Genomic DNA, 22,686 nt, shown 5'->3' with positions numbered 1-22,686 from the left:
GGTAGGAAGGACAAGCATTATTTCAATTATCATGAGAAATTAAAGAAATCTGGTTGAAGGGATAGAGTGTTTTTTTAATAATTTCTCACTCTATAAGTGTTGTGATAAATGTATTCTGTATTATACTAGAGAAATAAATGAACATTTATTTGATCTTGTTGCTTCATTCTCAATCAAGAGACTCAGAATATCCACTATGTTTGTACAAATTTGGCTGCCCTTCTGAAAATGGCACTTACCCAAAGTAAAGTACAAATCTATGGTAAAAATTCAAATTACTTTATAACAATGTATTATCTTCTCAGCATTCAAATGTTTTTCACTTTTAAATTCTGAATTAGGTTGGTGCAAAAGTAATTGCGGTGAAAACCACAATGGTGAAAACTACAATTACTTTTGAACCAACTTAATAAAATTTGTGGGAGTTTTCTCCATGTTCTCTTCCCCATTCTATATGTTATACAATTTGTGACTCTATATTTGTAACCTTAGGGAAGTAAGTCATATAACCTCAGTGGTTTCTGTATTCTGTATCTGTTTATAACAAAGAGGTTAGTTTGAAGGATCCTTACAGAAAGATTACCTAGTATAAGGCTCTCATTTTGGAGTTGTGGAAACTGAGGCCTAAGTTAAGCAAATGACTGGACCATTTTTTCTTCATTCATCTTGAGTGAGAGAGTAGGAAAGAGAGAAATCAATGTCGCCTATACCATAACTTGCAAAACTACATTATTACATTGAATTGCCTTTACTGTCTAACAGTACTTATTTGTTTCTTTAGGGAAGTATTGTAGAATATGTTTTTCACCTCACTAGCACCCAACAAAGTGTTAAATGTACATTAAGCCCTCAACTGAAATTCCCTTGCTGAATTTCAACTAAGCCATTGCTCAAATTCCATAATTCTTACAGGCTTTTCTTTATTCATCTTCATCTTACAGTTCACTAATTTGGCAGATAAATATGGACAGTGAATTTTATAGATTTACTTATACGAAATTTAGGAAATTGGCTGAGGTTTGGTAGTAGAAGCAGGAAAATTTGACACAGACAGTTACCCAATGAGAGGTGGGTAATAATCCTCCAAACTAAAGAATCTGCCCTTACTAACTTAAATAATACTTTGGAGAGCAAGTCATTGTATCAATGAATAGTCATTTGGGCGCATAATTCTACCATGCAAGTTCTTTTCCATTTACATAGTGATTTTAAAAATAGTTATAGAGGTATGATGAAATAACTAAATAAATAAATCTATTGAGAAACCAGCTCATTTCTGCTTTTTCAAAATGAAGTTTCAAAAAATATTTGTTGGAGAGACACCAGATCTTCCTTGTTTTACTTCCTTCAAGAATGAAGTAATCGACTTCTTTCTGAATCTATTTTAGACTAACATTACATTTAAAAATAAAAGATGTGGGCCTGTTAGACCTCTGGGAGTCATTGACCAACCAAAATGCTAGAACAATCTACCTACAAGCCACAAAGCATTAAATTAACTGTTTAAGATTAAAAAAACTAATAGATTCATGATGTGATCACTCAGGGCAATTCATTAATACTAATGTCTGATTTCCTTTAACATTATAAAAAGTAAGGAAATAAAGCTCTTATTTACAAGCTTATTTGCTGCAAAGGCATTTAGGAATGGTTATTTTAAAAAGAAAACTTGCTCTTCTTTCTGAGCCATCAACCCATACTGCAAAATGCGTGCAGAACTCAGTTCGCTAATAAAAAGAGAATTCTATAGCCATGCATGTGGTCAATGAAATGGTCTCTCTCTCATATATGTATGTATAATGGTGTCTTTCACTGTGAAATGGAAAATAAAACAGTGTAGTAGGGCTAAGCTTTAGCTAAACTAATTTAAGAAGATTTATAATATTTTTATTGCACTAAAATATGTTCAGAGAAATTATCTGAATTCATTTCAGGGGAAATTGTTATTCTGTTAGATGCCTTGAATTCTTGAATATTATTGTGCAGATGTGCTAAAAATTCTATTTTAGCTCTTCCTTCATCTTCTTTCCCTTTACTTTAACCATTGGAATACAATACAATCAATCAAGATATGTTAATTGATTACCTACTATGGGCAAGGCACTTATCATATATGTGGGCTAGTCAACAAAAGCTTCCTGCAAGAGGTGGGGCTTGAAACGGACCTTGAAGAACAGACAGAATATAGATAGGTTTGGGAGAGAAAGCTACATACCACAGTACTGGACTTCTCCAATCTTTCTAGCAATAAATTCTTTTTTAATCACGGATCAGGTTTTTTGTCAATTTAAAATGGAAGTAATAAATGGAAGTAATTGGTTTGGTTTTTGAATTTTTAAAAACCTACTTTTGAAAAGACTTTAATCATACTTAGAATTTTTCCAAGTATGGTCTTTCTACCCTGAAATAACTTTAGCCTAAGTATTGTACTCAGATATGGTTTTTCTACCTGGGCTCAGATCAGTAAACTAAAAAACTGGCAGTTACTTTTTATAGCACCTATTTTCCAAGTCATAGCTATCAAATTACCTTTCCTGACTCTAGTATGAAAAGGAAATACATGGCAAATGGGATCAGACAAGACTTGAAACCTTCCTGATATATGATAAATAATTTTTAACACAAACTCAAGATTTTATTGTCTTCATAATAAAACAAAAGATGACACTTAGAACTGGATCACTTGGACCTTTCTCTTCTTATCTCTTCCCAGTTCAAAATGCTTGCATCTTTTAATAGCAGCATTCTCTTAGATCTGCAGTTGGGCTCAGTGCACTCAAGCCTTAGCACAATCTTCTTTGTAGTTTTAGCTTTTTTCCGAAAAATCGGCTTAGTCTTCCCACCATATTCACTGTGCTGCCTGTCATAATGCTGCTTTCCCTGGGCATACAAAGAATCTTTGCCCTTCTTGAACTGTGTCATTTTGTGGAGTTGGTGCTAGCCACACTTCTTAAAGAAAGTCTTGTGACTTTTAGGAACGTTCACCATGTTTGCGGGAGTGCTATCAGCACAGAAAGAGATAAATGATTTTTACTGATCCTGCTGTCACTCGGTCTTAGGCCTTCAGAGCTTCTATTTTACTGCTTGAATTTCAAGTAGGCAACATTATATAAATGACCAAATATGAATGGCCTTTGTTGTGGTGTTACATGTAGTAGAAACCTGTGGTTCCAACTCACAGTAGTAACATCCGCCTGTCCAGTCATCTCTACATACAATAGCATCATTTCCCTGACTTCATTTCTGTCTTTGTATTATCTCTGTAACTCCCCTGAGCTTCACTCAGCTTCTTGTCCCTCAGTCTCTCAGCATTAACAGTACATTCTCATTTGCTCTACTTCTTTATTGGTAGGTGAATCTCTAGATGAAATGTTGCATGTCTATCTCATTGCCTTGCCAAGCAGCATATCGAGGATTAATGGACGTTGTCCATTAATATCCTCACATTTACATGCAAATTTGTTCTGTTAAAAGACTGGTTGTTACAGTATGAAAGAAAAATTAGCCAATTTCTAAACAGAGGCAATAGTTTGTTGTTTAACAGCATGGCCTCTGGAATAAAACTGCCTGGTTTCAAGCTTGGTTTTGTTCATTCAGTTTGAACACATTAACCTCTTTGTATGCCTCAGTTTCCCTAACTGCAAACTGGATAATAGTAGTACCTTCTCATGGGGTAGTCATCAGGCTTATATGATTATACACCTGTAAACCTCTTAGAACTGTGTAGTGCATGGTAAATGTCAATAAATAGTGGCCACTGTTATCATCTTTTATACCTCTCCTCTGAAGAATAATTACTTGCTAACTTGGGCAAGTCTTACTACTTTGATTACAGGAAGCTATAATTGAAGAGTATTCAGTGAGCCTTGATTACTGAGATAAAATGGGAGATACGTAAGTTTAAAATACACTTGCAAAAGATTTGAACACTGACATTTATTCATAAGTGTTTACTGATTAGTTTAAAGAAGACATCATGTTTTATGAAAAAGTAAAAGAAACCCTAGCCAATTCATTCATTGCTATCCTTGTCTAGATATTAGTTGACATTATCTTTGGTTTCAGTGGTGTTCAGTTTTCACTTTTTATTTTTACATTGAGCTCAACCCCACACCTTGCCATTAATGCTAATTCAACTCTGAATTTAAATACCCATATATGACTGGTGGCTGTTGCACTGGACAATGCAGTTCTAAAGGCTTTCTAATAGCTTTCAATAAATGTATGCATAGTTCTTAATAGAAAATAATAACAGTATGTTACCCAAAGGTGTACTTGTATTTAAAGGAGACAATGACTAAGATGAAAGAGGGAAATTCCTGAATGTAGAATTTCAAGTTACATGGAAAACCACGAAGGCTACTAGTTTAGGGACCAGAAGGCCTTTCTAGTGCATCTCAAATTAGGCCATGTAAGTGGTCATCTATGCATAAAATTAACCATAATTAAGAAGAATGACTGTATCAAATGCCATCTATATGTACGATGCTGTAATAAGCAAGTATTTTAGGAAACTGTAGATGACACCGTCTTAGCCACAGTTCAGAGGAGGAATGAATAGCGAGGTTGAAGTAGAGATGCCGGGTAGAAGGAGACAAAAACAAATTAAAATTCCATCTTATGTACATCTTATTTGAAATCCTGATTTCACTATGTTGCTTGTGCATTAAAATGTCAGAAGTGATTGGCAAAGAGTTGTTGCAGGTGAGCATCAGTATTAAATCTGTTAATGACTTGCCAAATTATGATGCAACTTAACCACTTGGTTGTTTTCGATGTTATTTGTCTGGAATGGAGATGACTAGACTGTTTTGCAGCAATGTTCTCAGTATATGAAAAAGCCTTCTTAAAAGCTCTTGAAGAATGGCAGTGTTGGAGAGATCCATAACTTGAGCACACATTAGACTGGAGATTGGTGATTTCTTTTTGAGGTTCAACAGTACAATATGTAGATGAAATGACATAGGTAGCCTAGAATGCTAACAAATAAATAATAAATGTTGCTTAGTGCAATAATTTAAAATTTTCAAAGTGCTTAATACCCATCTGTTTCACAACAATCAGGTGGGGTTATATATGATACCGACATAAAATATCACAATAATATATTATTAACTTCAATTTATGATGAAGTTTTCCTAGTGTGTTCATGGCTACCAGGCAGCTAGAGGAACACAATTTAGCAGTTCTTCCACTAGACAACACTAAGCTGTATCAGATGCTTTACTAAAATAAACTCAGTACACGTACATCATCCTTTTGTTAGGTATTCCATTGCTATGAAAGTGAGGTGGTAAGATGCTCCTTAATAATACTGGACAAATAGTCTGGAGCTTCAGGAGCCATTAAAACCTGGGAATTAATTATCTTTCAGCAGGCTCAGCAAACTGCAGCCTCCTTCAATCTCAGGCCTTGAACAATTTAATAAGAATAGCTGAGGATATTTAATGTTGGCTACTACAATCTGTCCCCCAAATTTTGTTTTAATTTTTGTGTTTCCCTTAGCTGGAAAGGGATGACGTTTCCTTGAAGGAAATACATGGAACAGTAAAATTATTGAGGCTTGACTCAATTATAATGTTGGACGAATCCATTGGAATGTTAGGCTTTTTAGATTTTACTTTTATTGCTCTTCCCAAGTAGACTTGGAAGCACAAATAAATATTTCTTATTCTCTTGCCTTAAATTAACTTTCGAGAACACCTTGAGAAATTGAGGGGAAAAATCTAATGGCACCAATAAAGTGGAGGATAATAATATCTTCGTCATTCATAGACTTGCTATGAAGACTATATGAAATAATATAATATATATGTGTATAGATCTATACACATATATATGTGTATATATATGTAATGGTCCTGGATCCATGTCTGGCATCCAGGACGTTCCCAGAAATATCAGTTCTCACCTCTCTTCCGATGAATTCATACTGCACAAAAGCCTGTTAACGTTATCTGAAAAAGCCATCACTGTCATCCATGACACCTCTAGATGGAGATAAACCCCTCAAGAAAGCATAGAAAGGGTTAATAACCCTCTCTAGATAATGCAGATAGAAAAACACCGTCATTTTTGCTAAAGCACCCCAAATCCTACCTTGACATTGCAATCAACAAGCCTTATCCACCTTCCGAATTGCAGGACTTGCGTTGGGCTTGTTGCTGTAGATGATAGACGCTATTAGGAAAGAAATCATGTTGATGAAACAAATATTTTCTTCCCTCCCCAGGAGGATCAGGAGAATTTATTTAAGGAATGAAAAATATAATTAAATATTCTATAACCTACCTCCCCAAAATATGGACAAAATTATTTATTTCCCCCCACCTGTGGGTTGGAATGGGGGGCTTTGTAGATGATTCCCAAACAGCCAGGTGCTAAGGAGATTACACTCTTCAGAAAAGATAATATTCAGTATGATTTCAGTACTGCAAAAGAGATGCAATGATCACGGTAGATATCATTTTCTGTGGGGCATGTCAGTTGGCCTTTGTCATTGTCTCTACACATATGTAGCCAGCTACACAGTAACACCTTGTTTCTATTGCACTCATATTTTGATTGGCAGAATGGCTGATATGTACGTAAACTTCTTCATGAAAAATTTAAACTCTGGAGCCAGATATCTTTTTTCATTACTGTGTATGTGAGGTCGCAATTGTCTGCAAACTGGGGAGCTCAGAGGTTACTCAGTGCGCCGCATTTCCTCACCCCCCGCCCCCCAAATCATCTTAGCTCAACCATATATGAGCTTCCCTCGGTTAGCCTGCCTAAAAGGTATGTGGTAAGGGGAGTATGCACTTAGTGGCTCAGCAATCAGAGGCTTCCTTGGATGGGACTTATACTGGTAAATATTAATGAAGAAGCTGCGCGGTACTGGCAGTGATTCCAGACCAAATCTTTTAACTGCCGAATGTCACTCGCTGAATTTTGAGTTGGGGAGCTCTGTCGCTTAAAATACAGGGTTCTCAAACACAATGCAAGTGTTTGTCACCTCAAGTCGCATACTACCCAACAGGAAGCAAAAGGCAAAGGGCATGGCGCAGAAAAGAAACAGACACACAGACACGTTTTGCAATGACGAACTTTATGTGACATCAGGAACGGCAACCTGTTCTCATGTTTAGCAATTCCGAGGAACGCTGTAAAGACTGCTTGTCGGGTAAAACTGAGTACAGGAATAAGAGGCAGCGCTGGAGACTTTTTCGCAATCCTTTTCAAAATATAAAACTGTAACCAAATGACTTAGATAAGCTAATTAATTATTTTTAAAAAAGGTTCACTGGATGCCTTTATCCTCTCCTCTTAAGCTTACGTGACCATCAGCAGCGCTGTTCAAATTCAGCTAACAGCTGTTAGACCAAACACAGATCCGCAGTGTGTATCTCCCCAGAGTTACGGATGTTCGCTGAGACCCGCCGGAAAAATTGGGGTCCGTTTTCAATGAGAACATAATAAAGCATCCTTGATTCCCTCTCTGCACACACTGTCCCAAATCTTGCGCCCCCTCCCACTTGCCTGCTGTCGGATTTCTTAAAATTGTAGTCGGTCCTGCAACTCAGTTGCATCTTCCGCAGCCCGACCCTCTACTCAGCGACATTGCGTTCAGTTTCCCTCCTTTCTCTCCTCCCACTCCTCACTTCTTGAGACCCCACCCCCGCCTTCCGTTTCTGTCTCGGCTTCCCCCGCGCCAGGTTCTCTAGACCCCCGCCGCCGCCCAGCGCCTTCATCTCGAGCCCCCACTCCCAATCCCCTTAGAGACTTCTATGCTCCTTCCGTGGAACCTAAGCTCCTCTCTTCTTCCAGAGACTCAGTCTCCACGCGATTTGAGCGTTCAGAGTCCCTCCCCCCAACCTCCGCCAGGGCCAGTGCGGTCCTGCAGGCTGCAGCCATCCGGGACCTGTCCCCGCTCCCCACCCCATCCCCCGCCTAAATCGTTGGGGTCTCGGCTAGCAATGCCGCCCGGGGCTCCAACTTACCACTAGCGTCCGGGAGGAAGACCAGGCAGCGGTCGCCGCGGCGGCAGCTAGACGAGAAACGGACTCGGCTGCAATCGCCCAGCGGAGCCCGCGGCAGTCGGTGCGCTGCGCTGCGCTGCGCGCCGCAACCTCGCGCCTCGGCGGAGGGAGAGGAACGGAGGGAGCTCGGCGCGACAGGAAGCGCCGGCGAGTCGACCTCCTTTGGGCGACCGTGCGCCCCCCGGCTAGGTTTGGCTCTTTTCGCTCCGCTATCTTACTCTAGCTTAGTAACTGACCACCTCCAGCATCTCTGCACTAATCGCGTCTTCTTTCTTCTTCGTTGGCCCCTAACTAACTACACTACTCTAAACGGACGAAGGCCATCACACGAGCGCCACGACGATCTCGACGACTCCGACGACAAGGATGTACAGACAGAGAGAAGAAGAGTTCATATGCAATCGGCAGGTAAGGGGCAAGGCAGGCCAATGGAGCAGCCAAGGCTAGCAATCTAGCCGCTCCAAAGGCAGTATCGGGAAGATCGGTGCATCTGAGGAAGGAAGCGTCCTCGGCAAGCACCAGAGCGCCTACCTCGCGCCGGTGAATCTGCACCACGCTCTTGGGCCAAAAGCGGGATGAGGGGAGGAGCCAAGAGCAGCCAATCAGCACTCAGCATTACGTGGCCCCCGGGCCTGTTTGGACCGGTCTCTTAGTGCATCTGGAGCCTGCTGGCAGGGGGCGCGAGACCCCATGGTGGAGATGGGGGTGGGGGTGATGATTAATCTGATTCACAAGGCCTAGAGAGTAGGGGGAACCAGGATCAGCCATGGCACCAGATAGAGGGAGAGGGAAGGCTTTCTCAAGAATGTACCCTCAAAGATTCACAGCACACCCCTCCCCAAACACACACACGCACACACACACACACACACATACACACACACACCTGTACATTTCATTTCAACAAACAGCATTCTCAAGTCTTGCAAATTTCGTCAAGCTTTGAAACTCCCTTCAAGGATCTCTGTTCTGACTCTTGCCCATTCCTCCAACAGTAGCAACTGAGGCACTCACAGGGTCAAACATTTGGTGAAGTGCGCAAAGGCCACAACCCTGTAATAAGGCCCACTTCCCCATCCTCCTCTCCCCATCCTTTCCCTAACCCCAAAGGAGAAAGGAAAGCTCTTGGCCTTTGAGCCCCGGAAAGGCACAGTTTAGTTCCTTTCTTGACCCCACAGGCCTCATTAGAAAGACACCTTGAGGGCAGCTCCTACGGGTTTCCAAGGGGGTGAACCTATCTCTCTGGCACAGGGCCTTGGGCCCACAGCCAGTCGGTTGCCCAGTCGTTGGGGGGGAGGGAGGGGGGCTGTCAATGCAAGGTCAAGGCAGCAAGAGGTGAACCACAAAGGCTCTCTTTTGGCAACTGCTGGGATGCCGAGCTGCAACCGGTCAGGCAGAGCTCTTTTTCACAGGTTCCCAGGCGCCACCGGGCAGGTGCCTGCGGTGTCCTGGCAGCAGCGCAGAGAAGGGTGAACGGGGCCGCCTTGGCCAAGACGCCTCAGAGGCACCAAAACCAAGCTGAGTAATGGAGATGATCCCACCGAGAATGGGGACAGAAGCAGATCTCTCCTAAGAGGGAACGAAGGGGCGAGCGGGGGTGGTGGTCTCGGGTCGTGGCCGAGGTTTCGCGGCCCTGTACCGAGGACCGGGGTGGGAAAAGTGGAGATTGGCTCCCCGCCAGTCGGAGGTAGCTGTACCGAAGCAAAAGATCGAGACTCCGGTTTGGCTACTTAGGACCGGACGGCAGCACAGCGATTGTATAGAAGAGGCTACAGAGAGGCCGTACAGAGAGAGGCTTGGAGGACCGAACGCGGCAGAACGCAAAAGGGGTGGGAGCTGCCGGCTATTCTGAAGGCCGAAGTTTGCCTCAGTAGCCCCAAAAGTTAGGGATGGAGAAGGAAGTGGAAGCAATGATAAGGGTCAGGCCCCTTCCTTATTCGGGATGCCCTAGGCACAGTCATTTCTCTCTGTGCCTCTGTTTCCAGATTTGTGAAAGGAGCTGTCCAGTCTATTCCAAAAGGGGCATTTTGGGAATCCTCTGATTCCCTCCATCGCCACTGAATTCAGGATTTGAAATTTAATTTGGCAGTGAACATACTGTCCGCACCCAAGTTCCGTTTCGAAAAGCAAAAACCCATCGCAGTTTTCTTGAAGCGTCTGTTGAATGCTGCTGTATGATGCCGCACAGGTGGCTGCGACAGCGCTGCCAAGTCCACCGACTGCACAACGCTCGCATCTTTAGAAATGCTTTGGTAGCGAACAGTAATTTATAAATATGGAAGAGAAAACGTATGTCTTCTCTTTAAATAATTAAGCACTCATCTTTAAAAACTCCGCAAGTGTCCCCTTACGCTATGAATGTGGAATGCTTAGTCTTGCCTTTTCTGGCGGGACTTGTATTTATTTTGTCGGAGGCTGAGACATTTATACTACTTCAAAAAATGTAAATATAAATCCCTGTGATATTTTTGCTAAGCCAAAATGGATCTGCCGAGCAGAGAGTGGAAGTTAGCATCCGCCAAAACCTGTTCTCGCTCCCCGGCTCCCGGGGGAACCGGCTTGGAGAAATTGACCATGATAATAGCAATTATGAGGATGAGGATGATGATAGTAATAGTTTTTATTATCATATATTTCGCTCCAAAGGCCGTTCTCTCCTTCTCCTTGTGAAAGGCAAAAATGCCGAGAGGGACCGGGGTGAAACCCACTTGGTGGTTGGGAAGGTTCCCGGAGCAGCAGAGAGAAAGTTTGCTAGCCACGCGGCTTGCTGAAGCAAGTCTGGGCTTCGGAGTTCGGGTAGAAACAGGCAGGCACGTTCGCCTTTGAGCGGCGCTCGCCCAGCGGCCCGGAGCCTGTAAGACTGAGCCGAAGCGGCCCGCGGCGAGGCTCGGGGCACCGGGTTCCGCCGGGACCAAAGGCTCTGCTTTCTTGGCATTTGCAGCGCGTACTGCCTCTTCAGGTTCTCTAGGCTGCGGCTCGGCCGAGCGCTGCAAGGTCCGACGGACTTTGGAGATTTTGGCAACACCAGACCAGAGAATTTAGTGTAAGGAGAAATTTAGGGCGCACTTTAGGACTGGGGAAGCAAACTCAAAACAAGCACATGCTGGCGCTTTCTGTCGCTCTGTCATTGCCAGAGAGGTTTTCTGGAACCCCTGTCTAACGAGGCCTGGGGAGTCAGCCCAGAGTTTTCACTGCTTTCCCTTCTCTTCCTCAGGTGTATGGAAATTGTCCCTGGAAAGATGAGTTATTTACAGTGAATTCCTCAGGTTTGATTAAAATCCCCAGTGCCCCCCGGAACACGGTTTCCAAATATTTCCCGGTTTCTAAGGCTGTGGACTTGTTTTTACAACTTTCGAACCAGGGGGATTTCCTCCTGCTACAAATACATATGTTTCCAAAACTACTGATTTTGAAATTCGGCAAAGAATTAAAGAAGATTGTTACCACGTAAGAAAAAGTTCCTCATCATTTGAAACTTTGGGAACTTTTTTTAAAAATAAATAATTGTCACTGACTAGAAAGTTTACTTCTCTACTCATTATTATTTCCCCTCTTGACCAGAGAGCCCTATTTTAACACACCTAAAGGACTAAAGGATGATAGACAGGTTTAAAAAATGAGTGACAGGATTCTAGCAAAATTCTCGAAGGCAGGTATTTTCACAGATCAAAAGAAGCTACACAAGAATTCTACCGGGAGATTTTTTTTTTTTTTTTTTTTACCACAGGACATAAATGCAAGGAATTTTGATAATCCTTCTACCCTTATTTTTTCAGTTTTAAAGCAAATTATAATAGCCAGATATGTTTTTGGTAGTAATACAATTGTATCAAATTATATTTTCAGCATTCACTATTACTACTTAATCGTAAAAACCCAGCATCAGATCCATAATGTCCATCGTTGAGGCATGCCACACCTAGAAATAAACTTTTATGGCATCGAACACAATAGACTTTTCCCTTACTGTTCCTCAAACATGGTCGTAGACTGAGAAAAAAATCTTAGACATAGATAGCTTATTATACACAGTCTTTTTAAAGTTGGTAGGATTATTTTTAATAAAAAAAACGCAGTAGAACTCTGTGTGCTGTGTAGGAAGGCAGGGGGCAGTCTCTGATCATGTCAGTCTTTCTGTAAGTGAAACTTCTGTTTGGAAAGATCTTCTGTTTTAGAGAAAAACAATAATCAACACTGGTTCTCTGACGCTCTCATTGAAGGGAAGAGAAAAATACTGGAAGCCTTTTGGGAGGGGGAGTTGGAAGGTCCCATCACATATTTCTGCCATGTCTAAGGGAAAAAAAAGGTATATCACAATTAAAAATCTGTGCTTATTTCTTTTATGCAAAAAACGGTATTTAATTAATTTTATCTAACATCCTTCTAGTAATACAATATATATTTTGTGTAGTTTCCAGTAACCAAGTATATGTTTGAAAAAATAGCAACATGCATGCAAGTTTGAATAGGGATTGGAAATGGAATCTCGTAGCCTCAAAAAGGAGAAAGAGCTAGGAGCTACTTTGACATCAGTTCTGTAGATAAATATATGTTGTCTTGGAGCGCATTCGTGTTATGACGAATGCATTTTGTATTATAGGCATGCATTTCACTCTTCCAGTTTAGGATAACAAAGATGGCAATTAGGACCTTTTATTTAAATTAAACTGAGATTGAAAGTCCAGGACTACAGTGATTTCTTGTTCATTCTTAGCTCAAGACTACTGGTCGCTGAAGCCCAGTAGTCTTGCTACCCATAGATCTTACTCTGACTCTTTCAGACCATTATGATTTCTACTTCCCATTTCTGTAATAATTAGAGGTATAACCATGCAACCAAACATTTCCTTGTTTCAGAGTTATGTATAAAGTAATGGGCTTGGTTTCTCTGGTCTGTAAATCAGCGTCATTACATTATTTCAAATGAGGCGCAACATCACTCATTGCTACCGAATTCCTTCTTTTCTTTTTGTAAGAACTATTTCCTCAACCAAATTATAAGGATCTCAGGAGGAAGCATTTAACCATAAGCTTCTCTTCTCCTTTTTTCTACAACTATCCTAATACTTCGCTATTGTAACTATCATACAATATTGTAACTATTCCTAATATACAAAGAATATAAGCAACAATGATAACTACCATTGTTGTTCTGCAAGAGGTTAAGATGAATGGTCAAGAAGGGCTGGACTTCTAAAACTCGAATTTTTCAATGGCCTGAATACAAATATAAAAGGTGTTTTACCAAATTGGCCCTTCATGCAAAAAGATCATGACAGTTTGAACCGACCAAGATGAAACTTAATAGTAATAAATGTGAGATGCTCAATTTGAGTATCAAACTTCTCTGCACAAATTTAGGTCACCGAAGCTGGGAACATTTGGTGAAAAAATACTTACTGATTTTAGTTGACATCAAGATCAACAAGCCTTCAGTGTGATCTGGTTGCTGGGAAACACAATTTTATATTGAGCTTTTGCAACTTTCATAAAAAGAGTCAAAATGCAGTTGGGCTCTATACGGTATTTTCAGGCACATACTTTGAGAATGAAGATTGGAATTCATTTATCAGAATGATAGAATTCATTCACAAGAATGTTCAGATCAGTAGAGTGCTGGAATCATGTTAGATAGGTTTGTATCCTCTGGAAGACATGACTCTTGGGTTACATGCTAGCTGACTTCAAATATTCAAGGGATTTTCTTAAGGAAAGTGGCTTTAATTTATTTCCCAAGTTTGTTATCCGTATCTTATTTGTATCTGTTACCTCAGTGTCTTGCACAATGTCTGACACAAACTAAGCATTCAATAAATATTTGTGAACTGAATGAAACTATAAACATTAAACTCTGAAGAGAATAAAACTGAATTTAATGAATCCACAGTTTCTGGCTCTAGAAGAGGATTTTATAGCATTCAGAACTATCCAAAGATGGCATAAGCTGTTTCAGGAGGTAGTGAGTTCTCCACTCTTGGGATATTCAATGTTATAGAGGTTAATCTCTTGGTGGGGGTGTTACAAAGGAGAACTATGTGTGAGGAAAAGGGAAAGATATGTGGCTAATGAATGACATTTATAGCTCTTTCCAATCTGAAATCTTGCAGAATGAATAAATGCTATCAATCTAATTTTATGACATAAATAGATATTGAACTTTCTTAAAAACAAAGACAAAAAAAACTTATGTACTGCAGACTGGCCATAGATTCAGCTTTGTCATAAGAAAGAAGCAGCCTCCTACCAAGTCATAAGACAGTTTTGTTGAGCCTGTTGCACTTGATAGCTACTGACTTCAGTGGAAAATAATCTCTGGGAAGCTTATTATCATGTTAGGATACTATCACTCTTTACAAGCCTAGAATGCTACAGATGGTCCCCGACTTACGAAGATTAGACTTACAATTTTCTGACATTAAGATGATGCGAAAGTGATACGTATTCAGTATGCTTCTTGACTTAACAATTTTCCTTTTTCCTCACCAACAAATTTGAAGGGCCAAGTCTCTACACATTTCAAAGGCTGAAACAACAAAAATTCATTTAAGATGATGCTTTAAAACAAGCGATAGCAAATTCCCTGTCATCGAAAACTAAAGAAAAATAATATGGTAAATAAACATTTTCTTACCATATATACACATTTTATTTATAGACAAGTATAGAAATCTTTCATTTTCTCCAAGTGGAGCTTAATTTGAAGCAAAAGCCAATATAGTAATGACTAGATGCCTATTGTCATCTAATGGCAGCCCTGCAGTAGAACTACCTGAGTAAAAGTTTATTTTCTGGCCTTTTGATTTTTTAAACGAAATTATTTTTACTGTTTATGCATCTTCTAGTCATTAGTAGGAAAATGATAGTAAACTTTTAATAGGTGATCTTGTAAGGGAGAGTAATGAATTCTTACTTGGTGATAGAGCAAAGCTGTGGGGCAAGATTTGCCAGAGAACACAACTTTGTTGGTCTTCCAATTTGACCAGCATTCTTCATCTACCAAGATAAGATTCAAAAATAAGCCTTTATCCTCTAGAGTGTCATACTCAATAATCAAGAAAAGCACTGATAAATCAGGGACTAGATAGTTTAATCTATCATTGTTAATTTGGTCTATGCATTTTTTATTTCATTATGACCTCAAAAAAACCTTATTGTCAATATAACTTGGCTGAAGTTCCAAAGATACAAGGACAGAGGTGAAAAAATGTAGAGAAGTACCTCCCATTATATTCTTTCAAGCCAAGCCACACAATGGGAGCAGTATTACCATCGTCTGGTTTGATTACAAAGTATAATGGTTGAGTTATATCAGTAGTCCTGATATTTTGAGAGTTTTTAATTTTTTTAAAGTTTGTGACATCAAGTAATGTGGTATTCAGAACATTACAGTAAAACATACATCTAAAAATGGTTTGCCTTTCAAAGACTAGACATTTATTTCAGTGGCGCTATGATTCGTCAAAATACTTCTTAACATCTCTTTTGAAATTGCCTTCAGAATATGCCACATTGTTTTGAATTTTTGGCAAAAGTCTATGTCATTGAGAATTGTGTCTGGTGATTAACATTTTATGATCCTAATATTTTGTTGAATCAAGTGAAAGCACATGACCTTAAAACCCTCTGGAGGAACAATCACAACAAAAACCAGTGTCTTGCTTATGTCATTCTTGACAGTGACGATTTACCCTGGAGTAGGTGAGCGTTTTCTTCCATTTGTTCTATCCTCTTATATGTCTGCTCTAGTAGAAACTCAAAATGTAAGTTTGCCTGGAAGCTTGTGCACAACAAAGATAATATTTAAGGCAATATTTCAAAAATCGAAACGAGAAAAATAATATTTCTATGGAAGTACATGTCACCAATCTGGCTATTAACTGTATTAATATAGTAAAAGTAGAATGAGTATAGTCTCCCTCACTCTCTTCCAGAAGAATGGAAGGATTAAGGATCTAAGTTAGAACTTCCGAACTCAGCGTTCAGTTACATGCTGTGTAACCTGTAATATTTATAACTTCACCGTGTAACCATGGCTAGAAATCTTTTAAATTTGAAGGTTCAAAAAATTATATTGGTGCATATGGTTTGGAAATTTGTAGAACCAATAATATGTATATAATCTTTCACAAAGCTAATCAATAAATTTATTTAAGAAAGCTTTGCTCTAGGAAGAAATGAACACCAGGTGATTTAGCGACCAAATTCCAAATTAGTACACAAATTAACCTATGGTTTTGATCTTGAATATGTCGGTTCATCTGTTGGCTGCATTTAGAACAGAAAAGAGGCTTAACGTACAATATTGGATTTATTAAAGAGGCATTTTGTCTGAAAAAGTGACCTCTATGTTATTGCAGATAGTGTGCCGCAATTCAATCATCTCTATCCTTAAGATTTTTTAAGTGCTTGACTTCTTACTTTGCTGCAATCTAAACTCTGACTGCTTATCTAAGAAAGCTAAAATATACACCATGTGGTACAAAAAATGATGACTACAGAGACAGTTTGATCAGATACCAGATTAAAATGCAAATCAAAATAGACCAACCCCTATTGTAGATGAAATGCAACCCATTACTTTTTTAAAGAACCATGAATTTTAAAAGTTATTAAAATGAAGAATACTACATTATTGAATAACTTTTCCTTATGTTTTCTGACAACTGTACTGATGACTACTAGTGTAGACCTTAGCTTTCCTGGCTTCGTAATGTTTCTTGCTAAACTAGGAATTGAATTGTGAAATATTTCATAAGTGCAATAATTCTTGGTAATAAAAAATATTTACTAGAGTCCTCTCATCATTCAATAAAAGTTTTATGACATTTTATTTTTTTAAAAAGAGCTTTATTGAGTTATGATAGATATACATTAACCTGCATATATTTAATGTATACAAGCTGATCAATATGGACATCTGCATACACCTGTGAAATCATCACTACAATCAAAGTAATAGACATCTCTATCACCTCCAACAGTTTCCTTGTTTCCCTTTGTTTGTTTTTCTTTTGTGTGTGTGTGGGGCGGGGGTGGGGGGGTAAGAACACTTAACATGAGATCTACCTTCTTAACAAATTTTAAGTGCATATGCAGTACTGTTGACTGTACACACTATGCTGTACAGCAGATCTCTAGGACTAATTCATTTTGCATAACAGAAACTTCATACCAATTAAACAACTCCCCACTTGTTCTAATCTCTGTTTCTATGAGTTTGACTATTTTAGATAGGTCATGTAAGTGAAATCATGCAGTCTTTGTTCTTCTATAACTTAATTATTTCACTTAATATAACATCCTTCAGGTTCATCCTTGTTGCTGCAAATGGCAGGATTTCCTTCTTTTTTTAAGGCAGACTCATACTTCATTGTATGAATACTTTATCTATTCATCTGTCTATGGACATTTGGGTTGTTTCCATAACTTGGCTATCGTGAATAGTACTACAGTGAACATGGTAATGCAGATATCTCTTTGACATACCTATTTCAATTCCTTTGGATACGTTTACTGAAGTAAAATTGCTGGATTATATGGCAGTTCTAGTTTTATGTTTTTGAGGAACTTACATACTGTTTTCTATAGTAGTTGCACCATTTTTACATTCTCAACAACAATGTAGAAGGGTTGCAATTTCTCCACATCCTCAATAACACTTATCTTTTTTATTATAGTAGCCATTCTAACCAGTGTGAGATGATACCTCATTGTTATTTTGATTTGCATTTCCCTGATGATTAGCAATGTTGAATATATTTTCATAGATTTTTTGGCCACTTGTGTGTCTTCTTTGGAAAAATGCCCATTCAAGTTTTGTTGCCTGTTTTTAAATTGAGTTGGTTTCTTTTTGCTATTGACTTATAGGAGTTCCTATACATTTTGGATGTTAATAAAGATATCTTTCCATTTATGTTGAAAAATATTTGTAAACTATATATCTCATCAGATATATAGTTTACAAATATTTTTCCCCTTTATGTAGGTTGCCTTTTCATTCTACTGATTGTTTCCTTTGCTGTGCATGAGCTGTTTAGTTTGATGTAATCCCACTTATCTATTTTGGCTTTTGCCATTTGTGCCTTTGGTGTTGTATCCAAGAAATGAATGCCAAGACAGGTGTCAAGAACATTTTCCCCTATGTTTTCTTCTAGCAGTTCTAGTTTCTGGACTGATATTTAAGTCTTTATTCCATTTTGAGTTTATTTTTGTATATGGTATAAGATAAGGGTCCAATTTCTTTCTTCTTCATGCGGATATACAATTTTACCAACACCATTTGCTGAAGAGGCTATCTTTTCCCTGTTGTGTATTTTTCGAACCTTTGTCAAAGGTCAGTTGACCATATGTGTGTGAATTTCATTCTGGGCTTTGTATTCTATTCCATCAGTCTATATATGTCTTTATGCCTGTGCCATACTGTTTTAATTACCATGACTTTGTAATCTATTTTGAAACCAGGAAATGTGATACCTCCAACTATGTTTTGCCTTCTTGAGATTGCTTTGGCTATTGCTCTTTTGTCATTGCATCTGAATTTCAGGATTGTGTTTTCTGTTTCTGTAAAGCATACTTTGGGGATTTGGATTGGAATAACAATCTGTAGCTTGTTTGGGGTAGTATAGCTATTTTAATAATGTTAAGTCTTCTAATCCATGAACACAAGATATCTTTCCATTTATGTTTATCTTCTTTAATTTCTTTCAGCAAAGTTTTGTAATTTTCAGTGTATGTCTTTCATCACTTTAGTTATGTTAATTTATAAGAATTTTATTCCTTTTTATGCTACTATAAATGAAATTGTCTTCTTAATCTCCTTTTCAGATAGATAGTTTATTGCTAGTGTGTGGAAACACAACTGATTTTTCTACGTTGATTTTGTATACTGTGATGTTACTGAATTTGTTTTTTTAAAGTTTTTCTGTGGAGTCTTTAGAATCTTCTACATATAATGTTATTTGCAAACAGATAATTTTACTTCTGCCTTTCCGATTTAAATATGCTTTTAAACTTTTTCTTGGCTAATTGCTCTGAGATTTCCAGTACTATGTTGAATAGAAGTGGTGAGAGTGAGCATCCTTATCTAGTTTCTATCATAGAGGAAAAGCTTTCAGTTTTTCACAGTTGAGTATGATACTAGCTATGGGCTTTTCATATATAGCCTTTATTAAATTCCTTCTATACCTACTTTTTTTGAAAGTTTTTATCAGTAAAGGGTGTTCAGTTTTGTCAAATGCCTTTTCTTAATCTATTGAGATGATCATGTGATTTTTATCCTTCATTTTGTTAGTGGGATATAACACATGGATAACTTCATGTATATTGAATTATCCTTGCATCCAAGGAATAAATCCCACTTGGTCGTGATGTATCATCCTTTTAATGTGCTGTTTAATTTGGGTTGCTAGTATTTTGTTCATAATTTTTGCATCTGTTTTCATCAGGGTCTTTGGCCTGCAGTTTTCTTTTTTTATTAGTGTCTTTACCTGATGTTTGCATCAGGGTAGTCCTGGCCTCATAAAATTGGTTTGAAATTGTTTCTCATTCTTCAATATTTTAAAAGAGTTTAAGAAAGATTGGTGTTAATTCTTCCTTAAATATTTGGTAGAATTCACCAGTGAAAGCATCAGTTCCTGGGCATTTCTTTGTTGGGAGGGTTTTTGATTTCTGACTCAGTCTCCTGATTTTTTTTTTTTTTTTTTGAGACGGAGTTTCACTCTTGTTGCCCAGGCTGGAGTGCAATGGTGTGACCTCAGCTCACCACAACCTCCACTCCCCAGGTTCAAGCGATTCTCCTGCCTCAGCTTCCCAAGTAGCTGGGATTACAGGCATGCAGCACCACACCCAGCTAATTTTGTATTTTTAGTAGAGGCAGGGTTTCTCCATGTTGGTCAGGCTGGTCTCGAACTCCCGACCTCAGGTGATCCACCTGCCTTGGCCTCCCAAAGTGTTGGGATTACAGGCGTGATTGTTTTGTTTTTGAGACATGGTTTCATGCCAGTTGCCCAGGCTAGAATGCAATGACATGATCTCAGCTCACTGCAACCTCTGCCTCCTAGGCTCAAACGATTCTCCCACTTCAGCTTCGTAAGTAGCTGAGACTCCAGGTGCATGCCACCATGGCCGGCTAATTTTTGTACTTTTTGTAGAGACCAAGTTTCACCATATTGCCCAGGCTGGGCTAGAACTCCTGAGCTCAAGTCATCCGCCAGCCTCCGCCTCCTAAAGTGTTGGGATTACAGGTGTGAGCCACTGTGCCTGGCCCCAGACTCCTAATTTGTTATTATCTGTTCAAGTTTTCTGTTTGTTCATGATTCAGTTTTAGTAGATTGGGTGTTTATAGGAATTTATCAGTTTCTTCTAGGTTTTCAAATTTGTTCGTGTGTAATTGTTCATAATTGTCTCTTATGATCCTTTTTATTTCTGTATCGTCAGTTGTAGTTTTTCCTCTTTAATATCTGATTTTGTTGATTTGGATTCTCTATCTCTGTAAGTCTAGTTAAGAGTTTGCCAATTTTATCTTTTTTTTTTTTTTAAAAAAACCTAGTTTAGTTGACTTTGTCCTACTCTCTATTTTGTTTATCTTCTCTAATTTTTGTTATTTCTTCCTTTTTCTAACTTTGGTTAAAAAACTTTGTTTTTCTAGTTACTTGAGGTATAAAGTTAAGTTGTTTATTTGAAATTTTTTTATTATAGTCATTAGTTACTATAAACTTCCATCTTACTACTGACTTTGCTGCATCTCATAGGTTTTGATAGTTTATATTTGTTTTTGTTTGTTTGAAGTATTTTCTTTCCTTTTTTCTTTTTCTTTTCTTTTCTTTTTTCTTTTTTTTTTTTTTTTTTTTTTTTTTTTAATGTAGAGACAAGTCAGGCTGTCTTGACATTGGCCTGGCTGGCCTTGAACTCCTGGCCTCAAGTGATCTGCCTGCCTTGGCCTCCCAAAGTCCTGGGATTACAGGTGTGAGCCACTGTGCCCAGCCCTAGTTTCAAAGCATTTTCTAATTTTCCTTTTGATTCCTTCTTTGACACAATGGTGGTTCAAGAGCGTTTTAATTTCCACCTATTTTTAAATTTTCCAAGTTTTGTTTTTTCTTTTTGAAGATGATTTAACTTTCAAGTTAGGGCTATTAGGCTTGACAACTTTCTCTTGAGCAGAGTCCATTAATTGATGTGTCTTGTTTACTCTTCATCTACAGCTATTTATAGAGTTACAGGTCCCTCTATCTTTTGAAATCAACATTACATGAGTAACAGCAGCAATTTCTCATTTGTGTTCCAACCACTAGTGCATAAAATGTACAATTACTTTTCCAAAATGTAATATTGGACATTATTGGAAAAAAGTATTTTTAATACATTGCAATCAACCCAGATGACAACTTAAGCTTCCATTATGTTTTTATTCAAAGAGGCTAATAAATTCTGGCACATTGGGAGGACTGAATTTACTTAGGGCCTTTCTTAGATGAATTTGAAATTCATTAAGTTTCTTGTTTTCCTTAACGTGGATAACACCTATAAGACTTAGTGAGAGTTCTCAGCTACAGATTATTTACCAGAAAATAATTATAGAACATGTATACGGAAGTTTTCCCAACAAAGACTCTAAAAACTTGGTATTCTTGATATCTCCCATGATAAATCCTCTATCTAGTAACCAGGCCAGAAGTCAAAAGCTAATCAAATTTGAAGGTAAATCAACCACATGTTAAGCATAAGAAACTTCAGATGATTCACTCTAGTAATTTAAGAGAAGAAAAGGCTGAATTTCCATATCTACATAATGCTAAATGCATTTAAACACTTCTAAGAAGGTGTAGAAAACTTCAATATTTTTGCCATATTTTCAAGTTAGAAAATGTAGGACTGTTAATATATCCTTAATTTTAGACTGATTCCAGGAAGTGTAAATTGCAATTTAAATTTGAAATGGCTTCTCTTGATGTGGTCTTCAATTTATCATTCCCTACTTTCTTTTTTAGACTTTATGGCCTTTACTCTTAAACTTTATGGCCCCTACTTCTACATTGTCCTTTGAAAGTGATTTATGCATATTGTGTTTGTTTGTTTGTTTTTTCTAGCTTCAGATTTGAACTTAGAAGAAGATAAGCAATTTTCTTCTGTAGACCATCTTGGGCAATGTTAATTGATTCTTTGTTAATAAAACTTTGACTCATTATAGTTGGTCATTTCCTCCTATTTCTCCTCTCCTCTGCAATCTCCATGCCTTCCAAATGATGACAGAAAAGTAAGGCCAGGTGAAACAGCTGGTGTTTTTGTTTTATATAATTTGTTAGATACTAACAATTAGACCTAGATCATTTGTAATTCAGCTAGATTTTACTTAAGACGAATGTCAGTGTGGAAAATATATTTAATATGCTTGAAAGGTTTGTTGAAATTATCCTGGTATCTTTAAATTTACAAAACACAGGTGACAAATTTTTTCTCTCAGGGTACTCAAATGAGATTTTTTTCTATTACTCTCAAACCTGATTTCTACTTTTTTTTTTTTTTGAAACAGGGTCTCACTGTGACACCCAGACTGGAGTGCAGTGGCACAATCACAGTGCACTACAGCCTGGACCTCCATGGCTCAAGTGAGCCTCCTGCCTCAACCCCCCAAATAGCTGGGACCACAGGCATGTGCCACCATGCCCAG

General features: G+C 38.4%; 1 protein-coding gene and 1 pseudogene across 3 annotated transcripts in view; both read right to left on the bottom strand.

Moving 5' to 3' along the window:
- The window catches only part of HTR2C (5-hydroxytryptamine receptor 2C), a 326,375-nt gene extending 317,812 nt beyond the window's left edge, over positions 1–8,563 (bottom strand). For all 3 annotated transcript variants that reach the window (XM_003262219.3, XM_003262218.2, XM_030807395.1), the window contains exon 1: positions 7,983–8,563. The gene's annotated coding sequence lies outside the window, so the exon portion shown is untranslated. The remainder of the gene's footprint in view (positions 1–7,982) is intronic.
- LOC100601031 lies at positions 2,669–2,988 on the bottom strand (annotated as a pseudogene).
- Positions 8,564–22,686: the final 14,123 nt, after the last annotated feature.

Source organism: Nomascus leucogenys, chromosome X (genome assembly GCF_006542625.1).
Source record: "Nomascus leucogenys isolate Asia chromosome X, Asia_NLE_v1, whole genome shotgun sequence".
In the NCBI taxonomy this organism is placed as follows: domain Eukaryota; kingdom Metazoa; phylum Chordata; class Mammalia; order Primates; family Hylobatidae; genus Nomascus; species Nomascus leucogenys.
The sequence above is the reverse complement of the archived record's forward strand: the minus strand, read 5'-3'. Positions and strand labels throughout refer to the sequence as shown.